Here is a 19,068-nt window from a genome sequence, read left to right on the forward strand (position 1 = left end):
ATGCCATATCGTGTTCCTGTGTGTGTTGTCTGGTATATCTCCAATTGCTGTTGTTGCATTAGTTTTGATGAAAAACCAATACTATTTCGAATTGCATAACTTCATTTTGATAATGCTTATCTCACAATTCTGAAAGTGCGCAGGACACTTCCTCTTGTGGAAATGAAGCTTTTAAAGGTTCTCAGCTCTGCATTCTGCTCTATGTCATTTTGGAGTGTTTCCAAAACAGCAAACTGAGAGTGCGCTTGTGCTTTGTAGTTCCACGGGAATGTGCCAATGAAAGCAGTTCTTCTCAGAGCTTCTCTGTCTACAGAAACACCAGTGGAAGCATATCTATGGATGTCACATATCAGGGCCTGCTGGAATGATCCCGCAGACCTACCTTGGTGTCCTCGGTGCCGTACCGTGCTGGTGCCATCCAAAATGTAGCATCCGCTTTAGGGAGATAAGGCTGTAGGTAATGCTTCCTCTTCTAACGCTGTGGACTTGGACCACTCTTCCTTGTCCTCTCATCCTTGTGGCACGGGTGCACGAAGGCAACCACACAGCTGTTGCGCATCCTGTGCCTCAAACCAAACCATAATCCCAGCCCAGGTTATGAATGTAGCAGATCCTAAGGCTTTTCATTCTGATTTCAAAACCAAGGCCCCCTGGATCCCTCAGACCAGATGAACGATATCTCTGATTCAGCCCCACACGTGCTCTATTGGCAAAATGCCCAATTGGTCCCTGGTCCTGCAGATGCACTGGGTGTGGCCATGGGACATATTGGTAATCTCAACCACGTGACCAGTTTTGATGCTTTATCATTGGTACACATTTTGGTTTGCTCTCTTGATTCGACCCACCACATCCCACAATGCACTCCAGATCCCTGAGACTCAGCGTGTGCCATCATTCGTAGCCCTATCCCTCACAGAACGTTGCCTCTGCTACCTCAAATGTGGCAGCTGGGATCTTGGACTCCGAATCAACTGTGGGGATATTTTGCGCTGGTTTCTTTGAGTTCTGTCAGCCAAGCATCTGCTGTGCACTCTTGTAAATCTCAGCACATCACCTTCTATCCCATGTCTCCTGTCCGCTTGAGAGTGTGCGTCCAAGTTAAACAGAGTTTCACCCTTGTTGCTCCATCACCAGGGGTCAGACCCTCACTGGATTCCATTTCCTGCTTTGCCTTCTCCTGCTTCCAGGTGTCCTGAGGCCTCATCCTGTCTTTGGAAGTAACAGACCTCTCTTCGGCAAGTGTCCTGTGCCAAGGGCTGGGTGAGTGGATGTTTCCATTGCTCTGTTCATGGGAGCGAGTGAGTGCATGTTGCACTTCTTCTCTGCCAACTGGGCATCGATGAATCAACACTATCCAGATACATTTCACAGAAATGTGATATTTGCTTAGCTCTTTGTTTCTATACAGCCGTGGTGGGAGGGATGGTCCGAATACACCTGTTTTGACATTGTGTTGATATCTCATTTGCAGTCTTTAAGAAGTTTAAAAGAATTCATTTACATGTTTTGGGAGTTATACGAAAATGAAGTTATTTTTTGAAACACACTCAATCGACCTAGAAGCCAGACTTGTCAATTTTGGTAACATTTTGTCAGCTCGACGGAAAACCTAGACAGATAGAATGCAAATTGGCAGTCCAAACTGTTAAAGGGTTCATGTCGGCTCTTTACGGTTGAAGCCTCCGAAACCAACAGGAACCATGAAATAACTATTGGAAACTTGAAATAACCCCCAAACTTGGATACACTTGTGCATTGGTGCCCTTTACTCCCAATGACACCTACTGGCCAATATTGGCATTTCAAGGGGTAACATCCCTCTCTAGGAAAATACAAGAGGAAAGAAACCAAATATATACATGTAGGTTTGAATCCAAAAGCACCTAGAGGCATTCTAGCTAGGAGAACCCTGCTGCAATTATGCTAGTCTATGGAGAACCAGGTGTTCTTCTATCAGTGATGAGAACGCTTAATCATCCGATCATGTTGGGTAAAGCCATTTAACGCAACCAAGTCTGCACCCGCATGATATAGTGCCCACGGGGGCTTGACTCAAGTGAAAGACGATCCACATAAGCTGTGTCTTTTATATCATTGGCGACTTTTACAGTACAGTTCTCTTTCTGACTTGTACTATTTACCTATACTGTCTTGAAAAATTGAGGCCTAATACAGATTCAAGTTCAGTCAGATTCCCCTCTCTTACCACACTCCCTTCACCCCAGGGAAGACATAAACACAACATTTGCTGAATCTAGCGGAAGGCCATCGTTTCTAGGTGTGAGCTAAGTATTCAATTCCTATCTATTTCAGCCAAGTTTATTGGACCTTTAAGGAGTTCACTGTTGTTCACAGAGTGTGAAGCTGGAGGAACTCTGATTCTAGGAGGGGCTTGTTTTACTCGTAATGGCTTCATTGCAGCTCAGCTACTGATCCTTCAAAATGGATGCCTGTGTGGAGGGGAGGGAAGGCAAGTGCTTGCTAGCTAGGCCCAAACCTGGGAAAAGGCTTACCTGGGCTTGGTGAATTCTGGTCTGAATGGCTTGGGAAGGCCCCTTGGGAAGTGTGGAATCCCATGACCTCTTCCAAGAACAGGAGCGTTTTGATCATCTCTGCCATCTCTTCTCTTGCAGACGTCAGGGACCTTGGACCCGTTCTTGGAGAAGAGAATTGAGGAACTTCCTCAAGTCCACGTTGGCACTCCGTATGTTTCTGCCAGTATCAGCGAGGTTCAATATGTCTCCTGAATGTCTTTTGAGCCTGGTATCCTCTACAGCTGTCTCCACGCCAGTATTCTCCATTGTAGCAGGACATCTCTCATCCATGTGTTCGCATCTCTCCTCAATCCGTTCAGCCAGCTTTTCGGCCAGCTTCTCTTCGTGTCTCCCCTAAAGTTGACTTCACCAGGACTGGGCAAGTCTGAAAGTACCTCGGAGCCTCACCAGTAAGCTGATGACAGGCAGATCTTCCACTGTCTGCCCTTTCAGGTTCTGGAAACTGACCTGTGACCTCAGGTCTTTGGGCAGCAGCAGTATCTCGAACTTACACAGCTTCCCGGACCAAACACCTAAGCCAAGCTCCACAGAGGGCGGCAGCCCCTCCATCACACTGATCCACCCACAGAACTCTGCCCGGTTACCTAGGATCCAACAGCCACAACAAGCCTCGCGGTACACACCAACATTCCACCTGGAATCCAACCGCTAACTGCCATCCCCAATGGCTGCTGCATCTTGTCAGTGTTGGGGGAGGGGCTGCATCCGACGAGAAGTTCCTAAGGTAAATGTGATTCTACCCACTAGCGTCCCATGGGCCTTTCTTCTTCCCTCTTTCCTTTTGTTCAGATCTCTATGCACAGTACCAATGGAGGGAAGTGTGTCCCTTTTCAGTTGATGGTTTCACACGTCTTTAAACTTTCTAACAGTTCACAGTACACAGAGACCCACTAAAGGAGACTTATGTTCCTATAATATCCGTACACCCGGAATACATATGCGTCGCCTGATTTCTGCTGAAACACCCGCACTCTCAGGACATGGATCCATTGGTTTCATGGGGGCTGAAATTCCAAGAAATGAAACCAACCCCAATGTGCACTTTGCTGTCAGTTTCTTTTGCTCTTAGTACACTTTGGCAGAGCTACTTGCCTTTGTTATAGGCTTCTTACAATTCTTCTCTACGTAGCCTAGAATATGGCATTCCTTCATCCTGTTGGAAGACATACAAGTCTACATCACGGACTAGGAATCCATTTGATTCCAAATCGGCATTAGGGTTAGGTCACGATATGTTCTTATGAATCAAAATTTACGAATATGAATGCACGCCTCCGAATACAAGTGTGCTGAGTACATGCAAGCCGCGATAATGGGTCGATGCATGCTGAATGATCCTTGACATCACCTTAAGTATTTTCTTTTGAATAATCATGGTTCCCTTGGTAAATATCAGCCAACCGTACCATTTTGGTGTTTGCTTGTTGGTTTGATTCTTTGTTGGTCTGCTTCTCGCTTGTATTGCAAACACGACAGGCCATGCATCTCTCCTTAAGCATGAAACAGAGAGTCAAATAAGCTGATTCACTTAACAGAGTGCTTCCAATCACCTATGATTTCCTGCTTCCCTCTCCCATCTTTAGGGTTTTGATGTCCTCCTTGCCTTCTTCTTGTTTCTTCTTTGCCACTCCTGCTCTTCTTGCATTTCCAATAATGGTTTCTTCTTTCCATTTCATCTTGCTGCTTTTCTATTCAGGGTAGATTTCTCAACCATTCTTGTAGGATAAGTTTTGAACTGCTGAATTCTTTTAAGATTTGCCGGTTTGTGGAATTTTCTAGCTCTGCCGTTATTAGGAATGGCGGTCATGTGGCATAGGCTCCCCTAGGTGGCAGCATTTGGCCATTCAGGATATGGTCTGTGTCCTGGCACTCCTCCCTCTCCTGCAATATTGCTGCCGAGATATCAGCTGAATCCCCTCTTGAGGTTCCCTTGTGACTATGTTGTTTCCTCCAGGTGCATTTTAAATCACTGTGATATTCGTGAGCTTTGTTGATTTGAATCATACAGCTGCTGGTAGGTCTATTGGGATTCCACCTCCTTTGGATGCTGTGTAATTCCTGAATTCGCATACATGATTCTTTCTTGGCTTTCAGGAAGTTTCAGTCTGATTTTTCTACAGATAAATTTTCAGACATTTTTTGTTTCCTTATCTCTTGCTTTTCCATCTGGGACCCTTATGAATTCTAGTCTTTCATGCCCTGTCTTAACCCAGGGTTCAACAGCAATGTTTACATTGCTTTGCACTTGCTTTCCTATGTCTGCTTCTGACCGAGGTTTTTCTGATCCCATGTCTTCACAGTCATTCACGCGTCCCTCTGCATTATCTAGTCTGCTTACGACTAAATTTTAGCCCTGATAATATCACATCCATTGAGTTTCCTGATATTTTTTGGCTCGTCTTTAGACTTTCTCTTCCCCTTTTCCGGTATTCTGCCTTATGTGATTCTGAGACACTGTTGTTTTTCAGTGATTTCCTGACCTCCATTTTCAACACATGGTCTAGATAGCGTTTTGCAGTCTAGTTGTTTGAAAGCTTATCTTTTGGGCCTTCAATATCTTTGGAACTGAAAATGGTACTTCCTGTTTCTTTTACTGTACTTCTTCACCTCTACTGCTCAGGTAATATCAGGTATGTAATGTGGACTTCTAGGGCTTTGTTAAGTGAAAATTTTAGACTTTTGGCTCTACGCAATTCCATGGGATTTCTGTGCGGACAATTTCTCCTAGACATTGATGCCATATCGTGTTCCTGTGTGTGTAGTCTGGTATATCTCCAATTGCTGTTGTTGCATTAGTTTTGATGAAAAACCAATACTATTTCGATTTGCATAACTTCATTTTGATAATGCTTATCTCACAATTCTGAAAGTGCGCAGGACACTTCCTCTTGTGGAAATGAAGCTTTTAAAGGTTCTCAGCTCTGCATTCTGCTCTATGTCATTTTGGAGTGTTTCCAAAACAGCAAACTGAGAGTGCGCTTGTGCTTTGTAGTTCCACGGGAATGTGCCAATGAAAGCAGTTCTTCTCAGAGCTTCTCTGTCTACAGAAACACCAGTGGAAGCATATCTATGGATGTCACATATCAGGGCCTGCTGGAATGATCCCGCAGACCTACCTTGGTGTCCTCGGTGCCGTACCGTGCTGGTGCCATCCAAAATGTAGCATCCGCTTTAGGGAGATAATGCTGTAGGTAATGCTTCCTCTTCTAACGCTGTGGACTTGGACCACTCTTCCTTGTCCTCTCATCCTTGTGGCACGGGTGCACGAAGGCAACCACACAGCTGTTGCGCATCCTGTGCCTCAAACCTAACCATAATCCCAGCCCAGGTTATGAATGTAGCAGATCCTAAGTCTTTTCATTCTGATTTCAAAACCAAGGCCCCCTGGATCCCTCAGACCAGATGAACGATATCTCTGATTCAGCCCCACACGTGCTCTATTGGCAAAATGCCCAATTGGTCCCTGGTCCTGCAGATGCACTGGGTGTGGCCATGGGACATATTGGTAATCTCAACCACGTGACCAGTTTTGATGCTTTATCATTGGTACACATTTTGGTTTGCTCTCTTGATTCGACCCACCACATCCCACAATGCACTCCAGATCCCTGAGACTCAGCGTGTGCCATCATTCGTAGCCCTATCCCTCAAAGAACGTTGCCTCTGCTACCTCAAATGTGGCAGCTGGGATCTTGGACTCCGAATCAACTGTGGGGATATTTTGCGCTGGTTTCTTTGAGTTCTGTCAGCCAAGCATCTGCTGTGCACTCTTGTAAATCTCAGCACATCACCTTCTATCCCATGTCTCCTGTCCGCTTGAGAGTGTGCGTCCAAGTTAAACAGAGTTTCACCCTTGTTGCTCCATCACCAGGGGTCAGACCCTCACTGGATTCCATTTCCTGCTTTGCCTTCTCCTGCTTCCAGGTGTCCTGAGGCCTCATCCTGTCTTTGGAAGTAACAGACCTCTCTTCGGCAAGTGTCCTGTGCCAAGGGCTGGGTGAGTGGATGTTTCCATTGCTCTGTTCATGGGAGCGAGTGAGTGCAGGTTGCACTTCTTCTCTGCCAACTGGGCATCGATGAATCAACACTATCCAGATACATTTCACAGAAATGTGATATTTGCTTAGCTCTTTGTTTCTATACAGCCGTGGTGGTAGGGATGGTCCGAATACACCTGTTTTGACATTGTGTTGATATCTCATTTGCAGTCTTTAAGAAGTTTAAAAGAATTCATTTACATGTTTTGGGAGTTATACGGAAATGAAGTTATTTTTTGAAACACACTCAATCGACCTAGAAGCCAGACTTGTCAATTTTGGTAACATTTTGTCAGCTCGACGGAAAACCTAGACAGATAGAATGCAAATTGGCAGTCCAAACTGTTAAAGGGTTCATGTCGGCTCTTTACGGTTGAAGCCTCCGAAACCAACAGGAACCATGAAATAACTATTGGAAACTTGAAATAACCCCCAAACTTGGATACACTTGTGCATTGGTGCCCTTTACTCCCAATGACACCTACTGGCCAATATTGGCATTTCAAGGGGTAACATCCCTCTCTAGGAAAATACAAGAGGAAAGAAACCAAATATATACATGTAGGTTTGAATCCAAAAGCACCTAGAGGCATTCTAGCTAGGAGAACCCTGCTGCAATTATGCTAGTCTATGGAGAACCAGGTGTTCTTCTATCAGTGATGAGAACGCTTAATCATCCAATCATGTTGGGTAAAGCCATTTAACGCAACCAAGTCTGCACCCGCATGATATAGTGCCCACGGGGGCTTGACTCAAGTGAAAGACGATCCACATAAGCTGTGTCTTTTATATCATTGGCGACTTTTACAGTACAGTTCTCTTTCTGACTTGTACTATTTACCTATACTGTCTTGAAAAATTGAGGCCTAATACAGATTCAAGTTCAGTCAGATTCCCCTCTCTTACCACACTCCCTTCACCCCAGGGAAGACATAAACACAACATTTGCTGAATCTAGCGGAAGGCCATCGTTTCTAGGTGTGAGCTAAGTATTCAATTCCTATCTATTTCAGCCAAGTTTATTGGACCTTTAAGGAGTTCACTTTTGTTCACAGAGTGTGAAGCTGGAGGAACTCTGATTCTAGGAGGGGCTTGTTTTACTCGTAATGGCTTCATTGCAGCTCAGCTACTGATCCTTCAAAATGGATGCCTGTGTGGAGGGGAGGGAAGGCAAGTGCTTGCTAGCTAGGCCCAAACCTGGGAAAAGGCTTACCTGGGCTTGGTGAATTCTGGTCTGAATGGCTTGGGAAGGCCCCTTGGGAAGTGTGGATTCCCATGACCTCTTCCAAGAACAGGAGCGTTTTGATCATCTCTGCCATCTCTTCTCTTGCAGACGTCAGGGACCTTGGACCCGTTCTTGGAGAAGAGAATTGAGGAACTTCCTCAAGTCCACGTTGGCACTCCGTATGTTTCTGCCAGTATCAGCGAGGTTCAATATGTCTCATGAATGTCTTTTGAGCCTGGTATCCTCTACAGCTGTCTCCACGCCAGTATTCTCCATTGTAGCAGGACATCTCTCATCCATGTGTTCGCATCTCTCCTCAATCCGTTCAGCCAGCTTTTCGGCCAGCTTCTCTTCGTGTCTCCCCTAAAGTTGACTTCACCAGGACTGGGCAAGTCTGAAAGTACCTCGGAGCCTCACCAGTAAGCTGATGACAGGCAGATCTTCCACTGTCTGCCCTTTCAGGTTCTGGAAACTGACCTGTGACCTCAGGTCTTTGGGCAGCAGCAGTATCTCGAACTTACACAGCTTCCCGGACCAAACACCTAAGCCAAGCTCCACAGAGGGCGGCAGCCCCTCCATCACACTGATCCACCCACAGAACTCTGCCCGGTTACCTAGGATCCAACAGCCACAACAAGCCTCGCGGTACACACCAAAATTCCACCTGGAATCCTACCGCTAACTGCCATCCCCAATGGCTGCTGCATCTTGTCAGTGTTGGGGGAGGGGCTGCATCCGACGAGAAGTTCCTAAGGTAAATGTGATTCTACCCACTAGCGTCCCATGGGCCTTTCTTCTTCCCTCTTTCCTTTTGTTCAGGTCTCTATGCACAGTACCAATGGAGGGAAGTGTGTCCCTTTTCAGTTGATGGTTTCACACGTCTTTAAACTTTCTAACAGTTCACAGTACACAGAGACCCACTAAAGGAGACTTATGTTCCTATAATATCCGTACACCCGGAATACATATGCGTCGCCTGATTTCTGCTGAAACACCCGCACTCTCAGGACATGGATCCATTGGTTTCATGGGGGCTGAAATTCCAAGAAATGAAACCAACCCCAATGTGCACTTTGCTGTCAGTCTCTTTTGCTCTTAGTACACTTTGGCAGAGCTACTTGCCTTTGTTATAGGCTTCTTACAATTCTTCTCTACGTAGCCTAGAATATGGCATTCCTTCATCCTGTTGGAAGACATACAAGTCTACATCACGGACTAGGAATCCATTTGATTCCAAATCGGCATTAGGGTTAGGTCACGATATGTTCTTATGAATCAAAATTTACGAATATGAATGCACGCCTCCGAATACAAGTGTGCTGAGTACATGCAAGCCGCGATAATGGGTCGATGCATGCTGAATGATCCTTGACATCACCTTAAGTATTTTCTTTTGAATAATCATGGTTCCCTTGGTAAATATCAGCCAACCGTACCATTTTGGTGTTTGTTTGTTGGTTTGATTCTTTGTTGGTCTGCTTCTCGCTTGTATTGCAAACACGACAGGCCATGCATCTCTCCTTAAGCTTGAAACAGAGAGTCAAATAAGCTGATTCACTTAAGAGAGTGCTTCCAATCACCTATGATTTCCTGCTTCCCTCTCCCATCTTTAGGGTTTTGATGTCCTCCTTGCCTTCTTCTTGTTTCTTCTTTGCCACTCCTGCTCTTCTTGCATTTCCAATAATGGTTTCTTCTTTCCATTTCATCTTGCTGCTTTTCTATTCAGGGTAGATTTCTCAACCATTCTTGTAGGATAAGTTTTGAACTGCTGAATTCTTTTAAGATTTGCCGGTTTGTGGAATTTTCTAGCTCTGCCGTTATTAGGAATGGCGGTCATGTGGCATAGGCTCCCCTAGGTGGCAGCATTTGGCCATTCAGGATATGGTCTGTGTCCTGGCACTCCTCCCTCTCCTGCAATATTGCTGCCGAGATATCAGCTGAATCCCCTCTTGAGGTTCCCTTGTGACTATGTTGTTTCCTCCAGGTGCATTTTAAATCACTGTGATATTCGTGAGCTTTGTTGATTTGAATCATACAGCTGCTGGTAGGTCTATTGGGATTCCACCTCCTTTGGATGCTGTGTAATTCCTGAATTCGCATACATGATTCTTTCTTGGCTTTCAGGAAGTTTCAGTCTGATTTTTCTACAGATAAATTTTCAGACATTTTTTGTTTCCTTATCTCTTGCTTTTCCATCTGGGACCCTTATGAATTCTAGTCTTTCATGCCCTGTCTTAACCCAGGGTTCAACAGCAATGTTTACATTGCTTTGCACTTGCTTTCCTATGTCTGCTTCTGACCGAGGTTTTTCTGATCCCATGTCTTCACAGTCATTCACGCGTCCCTCTGCATTATCTAGTCTGCTTACGACTAAATTTTAGCCCTGATATTATCACATCCATTGAGTTTCCTGATATTTTTTGGCTCGTCTTTAGACTTTCTCTTCCCCTTTTCCGGTATTCTGCCTTATGTGATTCTGAGACACTGTTGTTTTTCAGTGATTTCCTGACCTCCATTTTCAACACATGGTCTGGATAGCGTTTTGCAGTCTAGTTGTTTGAAAGCTTATCTTTTGGGCCTTCAATATCTTTGGAACTGAAAATGGTACTTCCTGTTTCTTTTACTGTACTTCTTCACCTCTACTGCTCAGGTAATATCAGGTATGTAATGTGGACTTCTAGGGCTTTGTTAAGTGAAAATTTTAGACTTTTGGCTCTACGCAATTCCATGGGATTTCTGTGCGGACAATTTCTCCTAGACATTGATGCCATATCGTGTTCCTGTGTGTGTAGTCTGGTATATCTCCAATTGCTGTTGTTGCATTAGTTTTGATGAAAAACCAATACTATTTCGATTTGCATAACTTCATTTTGATAATGCTTATCTCACAATTCTGAAAGTGCGCAGGACACTTCCTCTTGTGGAAATGAAGCTTTTAAAGGTTCTCAGCTCTGCATTCTGCTCTATGTCATTTTGGAGTGTTTCCAAAACAGCAAACTGAGAGTGTGCTTGTGCTTTGTAGTTCCACGGGAATGTGCCAATGAAAGCAGTTCTTCTCAGAGCTTCTCTGTCTACAGAAACACCAGTGGAAGCATATCTATGGATGTCACATATCAGGGCCTGCTGGAATGATCCCGCAGACCTACCTTGGTGTCCTCGGTGCCGTACCGTGCTGGTGCCATCCAAAGTGTAGCATCCGCTTTAGGGAGATAAGGCTGTAGGTAATGCTTCCTCTTCTAACGCTGTGGACTTGGACCCCTATTCCTTGTCCTCTCATCCTTGTGGCACGGGTGCACGAAGGCAACCACACAGCTGTTGCGCATCCTGTGCCTCAAACCAAACCATAATCCCAGCCCAGGTTATGAATGTAGCAGATCCTAAGGCTTTTCATTCTGATTTCAAAACCAAGGCCCCCTGGATCCCTCAGACCAGATGAACGATATCTCTGATTCAGCCCCACACGTGCTCTATTGGCAAAATGCCCAATTGGTCCCTGGTCCTGCAGATGCACTGGGTGTGGCCATGGGACATATTGGTAATCTCAACCACGTGACCAGTTTTGATGCTTTATCATTGGTACACATTTTGGTTTGCTCTCTTGATTCGACCCACCACATCCCACAATGCACTCCAGATCCCTGAGACTCAGCGTGTGCCATCATTCGTAGCCCTATCCCTCAAAGAACGTTGCCTCTGCTACCTCAAATGTGGCAGCTGGGATCTTGGACTCCGAATCAACTGTGGGGATATTTTGCGCTGGTTTCTTTGAGTTCTGTCAGCCAAGCATCTGCTGTGCACTCTTGTAAATCTCAGCACATCACCTTCTATCCCATGTCTCCTGTCCGCTTGAGAGTGTGCGTCCAAGTTAAACAGAGTTTCACCCTTGTTGCTCCATCACCAGGGGTCAGACCCTCACTGGATTCCATTTCCTGCTTTGCCTTCTCCTGCTTCCAGGTGTCCTGAGGCCTCATCCTGTCTTTGGAAGTAACAGACCTCTCTTCGGCAAGTGTCCTGTGCCAAGGGCTGGGTGAGTGGATGTTTCCATTGCTCTGTTCATGGGAGCGAGTGAGTGCAGGTTGCACTTCTTCTCTGCCAACTGGGCATCGATGAATCAACACTATCCAGATACATTTCACAGAAATGTGATATTTGCTTAGCTCTTTGTTTCTATACAGCCGTGGTGGTAGGGATGGTCCGAATACACCTGTTTTGACATTGTGTTGATATCTCATTTGCAGTCTTTAAGAAGTTTAAAAGAATTCATTTACATGTTTTGGGAGTTATACGGAAATGAAGTTATTTTTTGAAACACACTCAATCGACCTAGAAGCCAGACTTGTCAATTTTGGTAACATTTTGTCAGCTCGACGGAAAACCTAGACAGATAGAATGCAAATTGGCAGTCCAAACTGTTAAAGGGTTCATGTCGGCTCTTTACGGTTGAAGCCTCCGAAACCAACAGGAACCATGAAATAACTATTGGAAACTTGAAATAACCCCCAAACTTGGATACACTTGTGCATTGGTGCCATTTACTCCCAATGACACCTACTGGCCAATATTGGCATTTCAAGGGGTAACATCCCTCTCTAGGAAAATACAAGAGGAAAGAAACCAAATATATACATGTAGGTTTGAATCCAAAAGCACCTAGAGGCATTCTAGCTAGGAGAACCCTGCTGCAATTATGCTAGTCTATGGAGAACCAGGTGTTCTTCTATCAGTGATGAGAACGCTTAATCATCCGATCATGTTGGGTAAAGCCATTTAACGCAACCAAGTCTGCACCCGCATGATATAGTGCCCACGGGGGCTTGACTCAAGTGAAAGACGATCCACATAAGCTGTGTCTTTTATATCATTGGCGACTTTTACAGTACAGTTATTTTTCTGACTTGTACTATTTACCTATACTGTCTTGAAAAATTGAGGCCTAATACAGATTCAAGTTCAGTCAGATTCCCCTCTCTTACCACACTCCCTTCACCCCAGGGAAGACATAAACACAACATTTGCTGAATCTAGCGGAAGGCCATCGTTTCTAGGTGTGAGCTAAGTATTCAATTCCTATCTATTTCAGCCGAGAATATTTGACCTTTAAGGATTTCACTGTTGTTCACAGAGTCTGAAGCTGGAGGAACTCTGATTCTAGGAGGGACTTGCCCTTCTCCTAATGACTTCATTGCCGCTCAGGTACTGAACCTTCAAAATGGATGCGTGAGTGGAGGGGAGGGAAGGGCAAGTGCTTGCTAGCTAGGCCCAAACCTGGGAAAAGGCTTACCTGGGCTTGGTGAATTTTGGTCTGAATGGCTTGGGAAGGCCCCTTGGGACGTGTGGATTCTCACGACCTCTTCCAAGAACAGGAGCGTTTTGATCATCTCTGCCATCTCTTCTCTTGCACACGTCAGGGACCTTGGACCCGTTCTTGGAGAAGAGAATTGAGGAACTTCCTCAAGTCCACGTTGGCACTCCGTATGTTTCTGCCAGTATCAGCGAGGTTCAATATGTCTCCTGAATGTCTTTTGAGCCTGGTATCCTCTACAGCTGTCTCCACGCCAGTATTCTCCATTGTAGCAGAACATCTCTCATCCATGTGTTCGCATCTCTCCTCAATCCGTGCAGCCAGCTTTTCGGCCAGCTTCTCTTCGTGACTCCCCTAAAGTCGACTTCACCAGGACTGGGCAAGTCTGAAAGTACCTCGGAGCCTCACCAGTAAGCTGATGACAGGCAGATCTTCCACTGTCTGCCCTTTCAGGTTCTGGAAACTCACCTGTGAACTCAGGTCTTTGGGCAGCAGAAGTATCTCGAACTTACACAGCTTCCCGGACCAAACACCTAAGCCAAGCTCCACAGAGGCCTGCAGCCCCTCCATCACACTGATCCACCCACAGAACTCGGCCCGGTTACCTAGGATCCAACAGCCACAACAAGCCTCGTGGAACACACCAACATTCCACCTGGAATCCAACAGGTAACTGCCATCCCAATGGCTGCTGCATCTTGTCAGTGTTGGGGGAGGGTCTGCATCCGACGAGAGGTTCCTAAAGTAAATGTGGTTCTGTCCACTAGCGTCCCTTGGGCCTTTCTTCTTCCCTCTTTTCTTTTGTTCAGATCTGTATGCACAGTACCAATGGAGAGAAGTGTGTCCCTTTTCAGTTGAAGGTTTCACACGTCTTTAAACTTTCTAAGAGTTCACAGTACACAGAGACCCAGTAAAGGAGACTTATGTTCCTATAATATCCATACAACCGGAATACATATGCGTCACATGATTTCTGCTGAAAAACCCACACTCTCAGGACATGGATCTATTTGTTTCATGGGGGCTGAATTTCCAAGAAATGAAACCAACCCCAATGTGCACTTTACTGTCTGTCTCTTTTGCTCTTAGTACACTTTGGCAGAGCTACTTGCCTTTGTTATAGGCTTCTTACAATTCTTCTCTACGTAGCGTAGAATATGGCATTCCTTCATCCTGTTGGAAGACATACAAGACTACATCACGGACTAGGAATCCATTGGATTCCAAATCGGCATTTGGGTGAGGTCACGATATGCTCTTATGAATCTATATTTACGAATATGAATGCACGCCTCTGATTTCCGAATACAAGTGTGCTGAGTACATGCAAGCCGCGATACTGGGTCGATGCGTGCTGAATGATCCTTGACATCACCTTGAGTATTTTCTTTTGAATAATCATGTTTCCCATGGTATATGTCAGCCAACCGTACCAATTTGGTGCATGTTTGTTGGTTTGATTCTTTGTTGGTCTGCTTCTCGCTTGTTTTGCAAACACGTCAGGACATGCATCTTTCCGTTCTCTTCAAACAGAGAGTCAAATAAGCTGATTCACTTAAGAGAGTGCTTCCAATCACCTAAGATTTCCTGCTTCCCTCTCCAATCTTTAAGGTTTTGATGTCCTCCTTGCCTTCTTCTTGTTTCTTCTTTGCCACTCATGCTCTTCTTGCATTTCCAATAATGGTTTTCTTCTTTCCATTTCATCTTGCTGCTTTTCTATTCCGGGGAGTGTTCTCAACCTTCCTTTTAGAAGAAGTTTTGAACTGCTGATTTCTTTTATGATTTGCCGGTCTGTGGATTGCTCTAGCTCTGCCGTTATTAGAAATGGTGGTCATGTGGCATAGGCTACCCTAGGTGGCAGCCTTTGGCCATTCAGGATATGGTCTGTGTCCTGGCACTCCTCCCTGTCCTGCAATATTGCTGCCGAGTTATAAGCTGAAACCCCTCTGGAGGTTCCCTTGTGACTATGTTGTTTCCTCCAGGTGCATTTTAAATCATTGTGATATTCGTGAACTTTGTTGATAGAAATCATACAGCTGTTGGTAGGTCTATTGGGATTCAACCTCCTTTGGATGCTGTGTAATTCCTGAATTCGCATAGATGATTTTGTCTTGGCTTTCAACAAGTTTCAGTCTGATATTTCTACAGATAAATTTTCAGACATATTTTATTTCTTTATCTCTTGCTTTTCCATCTGGGACTCTTATGATTTCTAGTCTTTCATGCCCTGTCTTAACCCAGGATACAACAGCAATATTTTCATTGTTTTGCACTTGCTTTCCTATGTCCGAATATGACCGAGGGATTTCTGTTCCCCTGTCTTCACAGTCATTCACGCGTCCCTCTGCAATATCTAGTCTGCTAAGGACTGAATTTTAGCCCTGATATTATCACATCCACTGAGTTTTCTGATATCTTTTGGCTCGTCTTTAGACTTTCTCTTCCCCTTTTCTGGTATTCTGCCTTTTGTGATTCTGAGACCCTTTTGTTCTTCAGTGTTTTCCTGACCTCCATTTTCAACACTTGGACTGCATAGAGTTTTGCAGTCTAGTTGTTTGAAAGCTTATCTTTTGGGCCTTCAATATCTTTGGAACTGAAAATGGTACTTCCTATTTCTTTTACTGTACTTCTTCATCTCTACTGGTCAGGTAATATCAGGTATCTAATGTATATTTTTAGGGCTATGTTAAGTGAAAATTTTAGACTCTTGTCTCTACGCAATTCCAAGGGATTTCTGGGAGGACAATTTCTCCTAGACATTGATGCCATATTCTGTTCCTGTGTGTGTTGTCTGGTATATCTCCAATGGCTGGTGTTGCATTTGTTGTGATGAACAACCCATACTATTTCGATTAACATAACTTCATTTTGATTTGGCTTATCTCACAATTCTGAAAGTGCGCAGGACACGGCCCCTTGTGGAAATGAGGATTCTAAAGGTTCTCATCTCTGCATTCTGCTCTATGTCATTTTGGAGTGTTTCCAAAACAGCAAACTGAGAGTGCGCTTGTGCTTTGTAGTGCCACGGGAATGTCCCAATGAAAGCAGTTCTTCCCAGAGCTTCTCTGTCTACTAAAACACCATTGGAAGCACATCAATGGATGTGACACATCAGGGCCTGCTGGAATGATCCCGCAGACCGACCTTGGTGTCCTCGCTGCCGTACCGTGCCGGTGCCATCCAAAATGTAGCATCCGATTTTGGGAGATAGTGCTGAAGGAAATGCTTCCTCTTCTCACGCTGTGGACTTGGACCACTCTACCTTGTCCTATCATCCTTGTGGCACGGGTGCACGAAGGCCACCACAGAGCTGTTGCGCATCCTGTGCCTCAAACCAAACCATAATCCCAGCCCAGGTTATGAATGTAGCAGATCCTAAGGCTTTTCATTCTGATTTCAAACCCAAGGCCCCCTGGATCCCTCAGACCAGATGCACGATAGCTCTGATTCAGCCCCACACGTGCTCTATTGGCAAAATGCCCAATTGGTCCCTGGTCCTGCAGATGCACTGGGTGTGGCCATGGGACATATCGGTAATCTCAACCGCGCGACCAGTGTGGTTGATTTATCATTGGTACACTGTTCGGTTTGCTCTCTTGATTAGACCCACCACATCCCACAACGCACTCCAGATCCCTGAGACTCAGCGTATGCCATCAACCGTAGCCCTATACCTCACTTACCGATGCCCCTGCTAACTGTAATTTGGCATCACGGATCTTGGTCTCAGAATCAACTGTGGGGATATGTTGCGCTGGTTTCTTTGAGTTCTGTCAGCCAAGCATCTGCTGTGCACTCTTGTAAATCTCAGCACATCACCTTCAATCTCATGCCTCCTGTCCTCTTGAGAGGGTGCGTCCAAGTTAAACAGGGTTTCACCCTTGTTGGTCAGACCCTGCACTGGTTTCCATTCCCTGCTTTGCCTTCTCCTGCTTCCAGGTGTCCTGAGGCCTCATCCTGTCTTTGGAAGTAACAGACCTCTCTTCGGCAAGTGTCCTGTGCCAAAGGATGGGTGTGTGGAGTTTTACATTTCTCTGTACAAGGGATCGCGTGAGTGCAGGTTGCACTTCTTCTCTGCCAACTGGGCATCGATGAATCAACACTATCCAGATACATATCACAGAAATGTGATATTTGCTTTGCTCTTGGTTTCTATACAGCCGTGGTGGGAGGGGTTGTCCAAAGAAACCTGTTTTGACATTGTGTTGATATCTCATTTGCAGCCTTTAAGAATTTTAACAGAATTCATTTCCATGTTTTGGGAGTTATACGAAAATGAAGTTATTTTTTGAAACACACTAAATCGACCTAGAAGCCAGACTTGTCAATTTTGGTAACATTTGGTCAGCTCTACGGAAAACCTAGACAGATAGAATGCAAACTAGCAGTCCAAACTGTTAAAGGGGTCATGTCAGCTCTTTACGGTTGAAGCCTCCAAGACCAACAGGAACCATGAAATAACTATTGGAAACATGAAATAACCCCCAACCTTGGATACACTTAGGCATGTGGTGCCCTTTAGTCCTATTTGTCACTGACTGGCCAATGTTGGCATTTCAAGGGGTAACATCCCTCTCTAGGAAAATACAAGAGGAAACAAACCAAATATATACATTTAGGTTTGAATCCAAAAGCACCTAGAGGCATTATAGCTAGGAGAACCCTGCTGCAGTTATGCTTGTCTATGGAGAACCAGGTGTTCTTCTATCAGTGATGAGAACAGTTAATCTTCCTATCATGTTGGGTAAAGCCATTTAACGCAACCAAGTCTGCACCCACATGATATAGTGCCCCCGGGGGCTTGACTCAAGTGAAAGACGATGCACATAAGCTGTGTCTTTAATGTCATTGGCGACTTTTACAGTATACTTCACTTTCTGACTTGTACTATTTACCTATACTGTCTTGAAAAACTGAGGCCTAATACAGATTCAAGTTCAGTCAAAGATTCCCCTCACTTACCACACTCCCTTCACCCCAGGGAAGACATAAACACAACATTTGCTGAATCTAGCGGAAGGCCATCGTTTCTAGGTGTGAGCTAAGTATTCAATTCCTATCTATTTCAGCCGAGACTATTTGACCTTTAAGGAGTTCACTGTTGTTCACAGAGTGTGAAGCTGGAGGAACTCTGATTCTAGGAGGGACTTGCCCTTCTCCTAATGGCTTCATTGCCGCTCAGGTACTGAACCTTCAAAATGGATGCGTGAGTGGAGGGGAGGGAAGGGCAAGTGCTTGCTAGCTAGGCCCAAACCTGGGAAAAGGCTTACCTGGGCTTGGTGAATTTTGGTCTGAATGGCTTGGGAAGGCCCCTTGGGACGTGTGGATTCTCACGACCTCTTCCAAGAACAGGAGCGTTTTGATCATCTCTGCCATCTCTTCTCTTGCACACGTCAGGGACCTTGGACCCGTTCTTGGAGAAGAGAATTGAGGAACTTCCTCAAGTCCACGTTGGCACTCCGTATGTTTCTGCCAGTATCAGCGAGGTTCAATATGTCTCCTGAATGTCTTTTGAGCCTGGTATCCTCTACAGCTGTCTCCACGCCAGTATTCTCCATTGTAGCAGAACATCTCTCATCCATGTGTTCGCATCTCTCCTCAATCCGTGCAGCCAGCTTTTCGGCCAGCTTCTCTTCGTGACTCCCCTAAAGTCGACTTCACCAGGACTGGGCAAGTCTGAAAGTACCTCGGAGCCTCACCAGTAAGCTGATGACAGGCAGATCTTCCACTGTCTGCCCTTTCAGGTTCTGGAAACTGACCTGTGAACTCAGGTCTTTGGGCAGCAGAAGTATCTCGAACTTACACAGCTTCCCGGACCAAACACCTAAGCCAAGCTCCACAGAGGCCTGCAGCCCCTCCATCACACTGATCCACCCACAGAACTCGGCCCGGTTACCTAGGATCCAACAGCCACAACAAGCCTCGTGGAACACACCAACATTCCAC

General features: G+C 45.3%; 1 long non-coding RNA gene across 1 annotated transcript; it reads left to right on the forward strand.

Moving 5' to 3' along the window:
- Window positions 1-8,340: 8,340 nt before the first annotated feature.
- Window positions 8,341-13,439, forward strand: LOC140693805 (uncharacterized). Its single transcript, XR_012069510.1, has 3 exons — window positions 8,341-8,574; window positions 12,901-13,013; window positions 13,229-13,439. It is a non-coding gene; the product is annotated as an uncharacterized lncRNA (long non-coding RNA).
- The last annotated feature ends 5,629 nt before the right edge of the window (window positions 13,440-19,068 follow it).

This window comes from Vicugna pacos, unplaced genomic scaffold (genome assembly GCF_048564905.1).
Source record: "Vicugna pacos unplaced genomic scaffold, VicPac4 scaffold_20, whole genome shotgun sequence".
In the NCBI taxonomy this organism is placed as follows: Eukaryota; Metazoa; Chordata; class Mammalia; order Artiodactyla; family Camelidae; genus Vicugna; species Vicugna pacos.